The 11,180-nt window shown below is 36.2% G+C and overlaps 1 long non-coding RNA gene across 2 annotated transcripts in view; it reads right to left on the bottom strand.

Moving 5' to 3' along the window:
* Window positions 1-1,814: 1,814 nt before the first annotated feature.
* Window positions 1,815-11,180, bottom strand: part of LOC102949684 — a 245,823-nt gene continuing 236,457 nt past the window's right edge. The window contains exon 8 of one of the 2 annotated variants that reach the window (XR_447058.2): window positions 1,815-1,954. This is a non-coding gene — a long non-coding RNA (uncharacterized LOC102949684). Of the gene's footprint in view, window positions 1,955-3,333; window positions 3,437-11,180 lie in introns of those variants that run through there. The other variant, XR_006208552.1, reaches the window with a different exon arrangement.

Raw genomic sequence — 11,180 nt, 5'->3', positions numbered from 1 at the left:
TTCTGTGTCTCCCTCTCTCTCTCTCTCTGACCCTCTCCCGTTCATGCTCTGTCTCTCTCTGTCTCAAAAATAAATAAATGTTAAAAAAAAATTTTAAAAAACCACACAATTATATGCCCAGTACAATGTTCATTAAAGGAAACAAATATCTATTGATTTAATTTGTGGATTTCATTTGCCACACACACAGTACATCCAAAAAATAAAGGAGATCCTGACACAGAAATAAAATATTAAAAAAAAAACAACAATTCATCCTCACAGGTGCGAGAGGGTTGAGTAGAGTCAGGCCCTGATGCCTGTGCCAGGATCACCACACCCTTGGCACAGCTGTGTGTACCCATGTGCCATGCTGGTTTTATAAAAGAACACTTTGATAACTTTCTAAGACTGTAGACCTAAACACAAAGTTCTGTTTCTAAGATAACATCCTGTACCATACCTTATGTTTGACTTTGGCTGCCGAACTGGAACAGCCATTGCCTCTGTTATTTTTAAATAGAGGGCTTTTCAGTGCTGCATTTATGAGTTTCTCATTTTTTAAGTGGATAAACCTGGCCAACGCCACAACCCTAAATACTTTTACTAGAACAAGTACCAGCCACTGCAGACACGTCCTTCATAGAGAAAAACCTGGCTTCTCGATACTTTGGTCTGGCCAACAGACATCCCTCCAGGTTTACAGTGAAAGATCAGAGTTCTCTGACAACAGCGTGAGGAATATTTCCCATCCAGGAACGAGTGGATCCTGTTGGGAGTTTGCAGGTCTGGCAAGACACCGTGTGGACTAGGCCAAACCAAACATCGAGTGGAAAAGTCCACTCAGACAGTATTCTGCGGGCCCAGGCCCCCTGCGGCCAGTCCACATGTGCAACTGACTGTAGTTAGGAATGAAGCGGCAGCCAAACAGTGCTGCACATACTGGACAGAGCATGTGCCTCCGCCAGGTGGAGGCAGGATGACAGGACCACTGGGACACTGTCCCAGGTCTAATCAGAAAAATACGCTCTGGGTTTTTCCAGGACCTCGTAATGCCAGAGATATTTTGATCATGGAGTTGGGGAGATATTTTGAGCATAAATGGCTTTCGTGACCCATATGCCTAAATATTTTCCCTTTTATGCTAGGAAAGAATAAGCCTCGGTTCATAGCTCCACAAAGTGACAAAAAAAAATGAAAGAAAACTTTGCCTAAAGCATGTATCCTACCAAATTCTGCCCTCTCCCTCAAACTTCTTACTCCTCAACTGCAAATTCACTAGTTAGGAACAGTGTTGGTATACATTTTGCACAGTGACAAGTACACTTTCATACTCAAAACTATCAAATACTTATTCATATAATCCACTTTTGTTCATTTATTTTTAAATACTTTTAAAGGTACTTATGTAAAGCACTTCTTGAAATTGTGCCCCCAATAAGAAAGCTTTCAGAAAGAACAAATTGATTCATCATATCTAACCTTACACTCGCCACAACTTCCACATTACTTCTCTCCATTGCTATGAATAATTGAGAGTTATCTGTGTATCTGCTTTAAAAGTATGTGGCATTTAGGGCATCTGGGTGGTTCAGACCATTAAGCATCCAACTTCAGCTCAAGTCATGATCTCACAGTTTGTGGGTTCCAGCCCCTCAACAGGCTCTGTGCTGACAGCTCAGAGCCTGGAGGCTGCTTCGGATTCTGTGTCTCCCTCTCTCTCTGCCCCTCCCCCGCTCATGCTCTGTCTCTTTCTCTCTCAAAAATACATAAACATCAAAAAATTTTAAAAATAAATAAATAAATAAATAAAAGTATGTGACATTTACCCATTATGTCTGAAACTGGAAAGCATGATGATGCACGTATGTCACAAACGCAGAGTAAGATATTCTCTTCAGAAGACTAGGAAATCATTTTACTTGCAGTATATTGTAGTAGACTTCACAAAGCAGTTGAAGATGTCAGAAGATTCCTAAATGTGGAAAGAAAAATTAACTTTCAAATTCTGAGAACTTCGAAGATTGTACAGATATATAAAATAGATTAGCTATATCACATGCACTAATATTTCTAACAATAATGACTAACAATAGCTATTAACATCCAATTTCCAAAAAAAAAAATACATATGTACCTATATATACATATACATTTCCTGACATATGATTTTACATTTTATTTACATCTCAAAGAATAAGGGAAGAACCAAAAATTACCATGACCTGTTAACTCTAACAAAGGTCAGTTACTGTCTGCTGTACTTTTTCTGCTTCCTCGGAATTCTACATCACCTCATGTGGCAACCCTATTTTTTTAACCATCTCAGTAAAAATTCAAAGATCCTAAGTCTTCTCACATGCGGCAAAGAAGGGTAAATGACTGCTCCACAGGTCAACTGACTTGCCAAGGAGTTAAGATCTCCCCTAGTATGCATTTTCCAATAGCAAAAGTTTTAGGAGGGAAAAGAGGTTATTTTGTTCAAGTCAGAACATTTTTGACTGAAATAGTTTTATCTTTTTCTTTTAAATAATGTCTACAATTTCTATATAATTGTAAATTATAATTTACAAAGTGCTGCCCTATGTAATTTTGTTTCATTCTCACCAGAACACATGTTTAGACTACTATTTTGTAGATCCAGAAACTGAAGCCAGAACCTGAATCTATGCCCCTAGCCCCCAGCACAAAGCTTTTTCCTCTTGATCACACTTCTCTGAATATGTGAAAGTCAGAAATGAGGCTGCTTAGAACTCTCTTCTCTTGGGTGAGAACCATAAAGAAGATTCATGACTTGAAGAATAATACTCTTGGAACCTGAGAAGACACTTTACAATTCTGACTTGATCTGTGAAAAAATTTTTGATACAGAAAGGAGAACTGAGACATGAAAATGATCATTTCAGGCTCTAAGGAATTCACTAAAAAATAAGAACCATTTTAGCATTAGTATGACTAATACTAAAGCAGAGGTTCTGACTGGCACTACAAAACAACAACAGCAACAACAACAACAACAAAACAATAACCTGGGATTAAAACACCACATTTGTAGTCACAATAAGGGTAGATCTAGTTAAGAGCTGCTTGTAACTGTGAACAAATGATATCTCTATGGTAGTCAAGTAAAAATAAACAAACAAAAAAACAACTTTTAAAAAGAATTCGAGTGTAATGGTAAAACTGCTGAAGGACACGGCAATTTGAAAGAGGTTAATGAAGAAAACTACACTAAATTAGGGAAGCTCATAATCTGAAAATTATAACTGGAAAGAAGACTGATAACAAATTTCAATTGACAATTTCTTAATTGTGTTGTGCCCTGCTACAATGACTTGAACTCACAGTTCCCACAGTTTGAGGGGCATTAGACACGATCCTCTTCTACCTTTGTCTTCTACTTCCAATATGCGCTGTCTCCGTGTTTCGTTGTGTCAACCACATTGTGAACTCCTAGCTTTTACCGTTTCAAAAAAATTAAAATTAAAATTACCTTTTTAAAAATCATATTCACTGTAATCATTATGAGCAATGAAGATTTTATTACAGATTTCAAAAAATTCGAGGGGTGTGGCATGGTTCCAATTTTAAAATTTATCCTCCAGATACCATTTTTCTCAAAATTTCTCTGACGGGAATGGAGTTTGCAGGTCCTGACTTTGACCCTTCTCTAGCCTGCACCTCATCTAGTCTCCCAACTGCTAACCGCTCTTGCTTTTCACTGACCTCCTCTTCTGATTTTCTTCTCCCTCCATCTCACGAAAGGCAAAATGTTTCTTGTCTCAAGTTTAACAATATAGTGATTGTCTTGTTGTTGAGATGTTCCTAAGGTCTCATCATCCAAACCAAGAGATTACTCAAGCCTTGTTCTCCCCCAATACCTCTTAAGTATAGTAAAGGGGGAAAGGATGGAACAATAGTCATAAATGATCAAACAACTCTGGTCAGCCATTGATTTAAAAAGCAATATACATTTAACACCAATTTAGATAACATATGATTTGTCCTGTGTATTTCATACTCAAAGTTGTTTTAAAACCAAACTACTTATATGTATCCAGGTCACATGAATTTGAAGGATCAGTAAGCAAAATCCTTCATACAGAATAATAAAGTACATGGCATATGGAGCTATACAGCCTTGTTCAAATTCTGTCTCCCCCACTACCTTAGGCAAGTTACTCAACCTCTTGGCCTCAATTTCCTCAAATGCAAAATAGAATGCTAATAATTACTTCCACCTCCTAGAGTTATAGTATGGGTAAAATGAACTAATATAAGTAAATTCCTTAGAACACTGCCTGACACACAGTAAGTACTGAATAATGTTGGCTCTTTATAGAATTATCTTCACCTACTCCAGAAGGCAGTGGTATCTTTCTTCCTTACATTTCCTCTTAAGCACTTGCTAAACTTGCTGTTTTTACTATTTGTCAATTACTAATATGCAACTATGAAAAAACTCATATATCTATAATATAATAGAATACAACTTACATGCATATCTTAATTCAATGGTTCATATTCAACTATCTTTTTTAGATTGTAATCTTCTTATAGACATTTACTGCATTTTAGCATATTTGTATCTGCCTTAGTTCTCAACATAGTAACTTTCTCATAGTGGGGACTTAATATTTACTAGTTCAAACACCAACTGTAATAAAACCAATGGTGTGTCAACATATTTCTATGTAAGTTCATTACACCATATTGGAGAATCACGTCAAAACCCTATTAATCAACTAATATTTGCCTTCTCCCTCTCCATTACTACAGATATTCCAACTTCTATTTATATGGGCTTTTCATTGTTCCTACAGAAATTCAAGGCAAAAAAAGGGGGGGTGGGTAAGGGGAGCTAAATAAATGTCTCATGAAGGTGCATCTATATCCATGGTAAAGAACACATTTCTATATTTTTTACTTTCCAGTAATTTTGTTTTCTAGGATATTTCCTGTGTAAAATACGCAATTATAAAAGAATCCTTTTAGCTGCTACTTTAAAATCTATTGAAGAATGTGGACACATTTTAGGATGAGATTTTTATCTCTTGAGTTTTTTGTTTTACTTGAAAATTACTTAATTCATACGTAGCTGGGGGTTGGGGCAGGGTTAATTTGTATTGGCCATTTTATCTATTTTTCATGGCGATGAGAAACTCAAGGATAGAAACTACTTTGCAGACATTTAGGTCACAATATGTCTTCATTGCTCTGCCCATGTATCTCATTCTTTTTTTTTTTTCTTTTTATGTGTATTTCTTTACTTTGAGAAAGAAAGAGTGTGCATGCACATGAGCGGGGGAGGGGCAGAAAGAGAGCATCCCAAGCAAGCTCCATGATGATAGCGTGGATCTCACAAACTGTGAGATCATGAACTAAGCCAAAATCAAGAGTCCGGTGCTTAACTGACTGAGCCACCCAGGCACCCCTCATGTATCTCACTCTTAATTCCCGTGTGTAAACACACCCTACCTTAAAACAACTTCTCAGACACATAAGAGTCCCATTTCATGAATTAAGTGAAGTTAGCCAAAGGGAAAAAGAAGAGACAATATTAGGTCTGATTCTTTTTGGATCACAAAATCTAAGGCTTGGGCTGCTTCCAAACACTTGCACCTAACTAACTAGGAGAGCAGGAACATGTTTCATGGGTCCCTAACCAACTACCTCTTAATGAAATAAACATTATCATTTTCACAAGATGATTTTCATGGAAGTGCACTTGGCAAAGAAATGGCACATATAGAAAATAAAATTGCTGACATATTATGCATCTTTGCATCCATGAATAGAAATATATATCAGGTTATAGAGAAACAGACATATACAACCTGTCTTCTAGAATAGTAGTAAACATCCAACAGTATTTAGAGGAACAGTGAAAACAAATAACAACAAAACTGCATAATCTATGCTTTAACACAAGCTAAAATGGAGCTCATATGTTACATCATAAGACCAGCATCCATCAACTTCACTCCAACACCCACACCCCAGGTATCCATGTGCAGTAAATTATATACCTACAATCTCCTTTTTAGTAAGTATAATAACAGAACGGAGGTGGAAGTCTAATACTAAGAGAGGAGAAGGATGGAAAAGATGCTGTCATCTTTGCTTCCAACAGAATTTTGTCCTATGATTAGTGGGGTGGGGCCTAAAAATGGTTACACTCTTTTGCATAAAATATTCTGTAAATTACTGGACCCAAGAAGAGATTCTCTTAGACTTCAGTTTTTAAAATGTTGAGGCATAACATTGACGAAGAGGTTATTCTTCCAACTACTGCTCAGAAGCCTACAATAATTTAGCAGCTCAAGGACTATAGCTTGGCAAGTGTCTGCAGGTATTTTTCTTAGAAACTAGTGCTGTCATGATGGAAAGTGGCAAATGAGCTTTTTCAGGCAGTAATTCTATATCCTTTTGAGTTAGAACATAAGCATATAAAAACAGTCATCAAGTAACAACTATATCTAGAATGTGGACATTTTGAAGCACCAGCTTGGAAATATATGGAGATAACTGAGCAATACATAGAGAGTGGTGGAGATCCTGCTATTATACAGATAGAGGCTAGCATATCAGCAGTTATTGGGTTAAATGTATACTGGAGTTTTGGAAAGCTAATAAATGAAATCAACCCTCACCCCCACCCCCCCCACCACCGCCAACTTCAGTAATAATAGAAGGAGGGATAGAAGGAGGGCTTAGGCAGGAAGAAAACACAACACCAAGTTTATTACTAATGAATTGCAGAATGTGGCTTGGGTGTTCAGTAATTATGAACTTCCTAATACTGGATCCCCAAATTAAATATAGTTACCACCCTACCACAGCAAGTGCTGTAGGCTGCAGACCTCTGCAACAGGGGCAAAGCCTGGAAGGTTATGATGGAATGTATGCTTTCTGCAGGCAAATCCAAGGGGGAAAAAAAGAATTAGGCTACACACGTAAAAATCCTCTTTCCAAACTCACCAGTCATTCCAAGCTTGCCAATTACCTTAGGAGCACTGAGAAAGAGGTTGGGATAAAACATCAGTTTTACTCTCAAGGAACTCTTTCTATACAGAAAGATGAAGCCTATGGAAAAGAGGTTCCTCCACCATCAGCAACATACAAGGAGCCTGACACTGAGCTAACTGGATAGCAATCTACTTATGGAACAATCTACCATGATCCAGGCACTTGCCAATAACAACAGTTAGATACCAACAAATATTTGTCTTCCTAACCCTAAAACAGATATATGGGACATAAGCTCATTTTTACTCTTCTTACTTTTCTAAAGGGCTGGAGAAAGAAGTATGCTTCCTAAACATAACAATTGGTGGTAAATAAGGCCATTTAGTAATCCTATGATTACAAAGGTGATTTAGAAAAAGATTTCCACCACCATTTAGATGATCCATGGGGGTGAGGAAGGATAAGTAATAGAGATTAGATTCAGATTCAAAATAACTTTTATGAAGTGCCCACTGGGTGTTAGGAAAAACCTAATACTTTCACAAACAATTTCATTAAATATAATTTAGTCCTTAAAACAGCCACATTATAAGAAGAAAAATTAAGGCTCAGAAGGTTAAGTAATTTGTTTAAGGACTCATAGAAAAGAAGAGGTAGAATATTTTGAGCCAAGTATGACCCAGACTCATTTCATTCTGATGCACAGCAACCATTATCAGTATATAGATATCAAGATAATTATAACTTTTTAAAAAATGAATTTTGTAAACAAAAGTAAAAAAATGATGCAGCCCTCAATCATATTAAGTAAAATAAAATAAGCTACTTGATATCATAACAGCTCTTCTAAAATCAATTTTAAAGGATTTTTTTTTAATCTTCAAGGCACCTTTCCAGGGAACAATTTAAAAGACCGACAATTTTATGACTAGTATATCAGCAAATGGCCTTTGTTCCCCTTAAAATCATTGTATATATGTCCTCCATTAAACCCAAGCCTTGGAACTTTTACCAAAATTAGAGAAATTTTCCTTTGACACTGCACAGATATAGTATAACACAGTGGTAATCACCCCCTTGCAGGCATAGCACATGAGGCATTTTAAATGCTGGGGGAGATAATCTATGGATTCAAACCAACATAAAAGCTGAAGTAAAAGAAAGCAGGCTTTTCTTTTGTGAAATAATAGCTCAGAGAAGCAGTATACAGTGTCCTGAAGGTATATCAGGAACCATAAGGCTTAGCCTGTGCTTTGATTGTTCCCAGAAGCTCCCTTGGCTTTTCTGGCATACTTCTCTAGATTTATTTTCCACCCCAACACTTCCTGGAGTGATTAGAAACAAATACCAATGCCAAGCAAGTCCAAATATGCCTGAGATCCTCTTAAACAGCTTGGCACTTCCTGCTGCTTTCATTGGCAACTTTATGATGTGGTTTGCTAGAGAACTTTTAATTAGATTCTGCTAATGCAATAATTTGGAATTTGATTGATTCACTTTAAAAAGTATTTCTAGATTTCTATTTGAAAAGAACAAATTATGCCCTAGGTTGAAAGAGAACAATTTTATATAGGCTTAACCTTAAACAGAGTGGAATAAGCAATAATCTAAAGAGTATGACTTGAGAGATACCACAGAAATCTAAATTATCTCAATATGTTTTGCTCCTTTACTTTCCTTAGTACTCCCCACCTTTTCTTCCACCTTACTTGATATATTCACCATTTGAGTCTCTTGTTTGAGTTGGAAAACTAAAGTAAATTCTCTCTGAAAGGCTGATAAATGGAGGAAAGGGGGATATGAGGGAATGGAGTAAATGGGGGAATGGTGGTGTTGAAAGAGGGTTCCATCTCCCTCTGAAGAATCAGGGTGAACTGCTTTATAAGGCTGACCATTTTTCATCCTCAGGAGCAGAGACTGGAGAAAAGTGATGCATGTTGCACTGAAGTAGAAATAAATAATCTCATAACGTTTACTCTGTGAACTTGCCAAGAGTAGGTCCAGTCTTAAACTTAATGTATGTTATCATAGAGTTCAGAGTAATTCCTGGAAATCATCAATTCAATAGCTTGAAAAGCAATATATAAACTGGCGAAGAAAGCCATCTTGCTCTCCCTATATCAATTTCATTATCTTAAAGATGTGATAGCTCTTGGGGTGCCTGAGTGGCTCAGTTGGTTAAGCTACTGACTTCGGCTCAGGTCATGATCTCGCAGTTTGTGAGTTCGAGCCCCGCGTTGGGCTCTGTGCTGACAGCTCAGAACCTGGAGCCTACTTCAGATTCTATGTCTCCCTCTTTCTCTATGCCTCCCCTGCTCACACTCTGTGTCTCTCTGTCTCTCAATAATAAATAAACATTAAAAAAAAAAAGATGTGATAGCTCTAAAAAGAATACATTCAAACTATTAAAAAAAAAATCTGATGAAGATCACTTCCAAAATGGCCAAGTAGGGATCTCAAAAAATCTGCTCCTCCCTAAAAGCATTAAGAATATCAAAAATTTTTTAAATCAACATTTTCAGAACTCTAGAAATTAACTGAAAATTTTCAACAATATTAGAAGAATTTATTCAAGGAAAAAGACAATATCACATCTTATTTATTTTTGAAAGGGATAGAGAGAAAGAGCATGAGCAGGGGAGGGGCAAAGAGAGAGGGAGACACAGAATCCAAAGCAGGCTCCAGACTCTAAGCTGTCAGCACAGAGCCCGATGAGGGTCTCGAACTCATGAACTGTGAGATCATGACCTGAGCTGAAGTCACAAGCTTAACTGACTGAGCCACCCAGGTGCCCCTAATTTTATTTACTTTTTAAAATTTGTCTTATCTTGTTTTTATTTTTTTCTTTTTGGTTTTGTTCATTTCTTTCTTGTTCTCTTTTTTTCTTTTCTTTTATTATTTTTTTCTTTTAGTCAATCTGAAAAAGCCACAGTTTAAAAGAGTAATTAGCATATACAACCAGAACTCCAGCCAGCCACCAAAAGTCACCAAGCACACACAGTCTGCATAGGGGCCACGATACACACTTCAATCTTAGGAAAAGTAGCCATTTCACTAAGCCATAGAAACAAATACAGAAAGTCAAGCAAAATCAGAAGACAGAGGAATATGCTCCAAAACAAACAAACAAAAAAAAGAAAAGAAAAGAAAAAGCTCAGAAAAACAATGAAAAGAAACAGAAGTAAGCAATACGTCTAATAAAGAATTCAAAGTAGTGATCATAAAGATACTCAGTGGGCCAGAGAAAAGAATGGAAAACTCAGTGAGACCTTCCATAAAGAGATAGAAAATATTTAAAAGAACCAATCAGAGGCAAAGAATACAATAACTGAAATAAAAAACATACTAAAAGGATTTGGCAGTAGATTAGAGGATGCAGAAGAACATATCAGCAATATGGAAAATAGGGTAATGCTAAGCACATAGACTGAAAAGCAAAAAGAGAAAAGAACTTTTTAAAATGAGGATTAATTAAGAGACCTCTTGGACAACACCTAGCAAACAAACATTTGCATTATATGCATCCCAGAAGGAGAGAAAAAGCTGTAGAAAACTTATTCAAAGAAATAACTGAAAACTTCCATAACTGAAGAAGGAAAAGAGATATCCAAGTCCAAGAAACACGGAGAGTTCCAAACAAGATGAACCCATGGAGGTCCACACTACAGCACATAATAATTAAAATGTCAAAAGTTAAAGATAAAGAGAGAATCTTAAAAGCAGCAAAAAATAAAAAATTACCTACAAGGGAAGACCTATAAGATTATCAGCTGAGTTTTCAACAAAAACTTTGCAAGCCAGAAGGGACTGCCATGATAAATTCAAAGTGCTGAAAAGAAAACAAACAAACAAATAAACAAACAAACTTAAAACCAAGATTACTCTACCAGGCAAGATTATCATCTAATATGAAAGACAGAGTTTCCCAGACAAACAGAAGACAAGGGAGTTTATCACCACTTAACCAACCTGCAAAAAATATTAACAGGACATCATTAAGTATAAAAGAAGAGGCCATAATTAGATATAATAAAAATATGAATAAAAATATATAAAATATGGCTATATACATATATAATACACATATGTGTATACATGTAATGTGGAGAAAATAGTAAAATGGGAAGATTTTTTCTTTTTCTTTCTTTTTCTTTTTTTTTTTAGAATGTTTGAACTTAAATGAGCATCAAATTAATATGGACTGCTATGTATTTAGAATGTTATATATGAAC

Source organism: Panthera tigris, chromosome A1, assembly GCF_018350195.1.
Source record: "Panthera tigris isolate Pti1 chromosome A1, P.tigris_Pti1_mat1.1, whole genome shotgun sequence".
Taxonomy (NCBI): Eukaryota; Metazoa; Chordata; class Mammalia; order Carnivora; family Felidae; genus Panthera; species Panthera tigris.
Note: the sequence above shows the minus strand (reverse complement) of the source record. Positions and strands in the feature narration are given on the sequence as shown.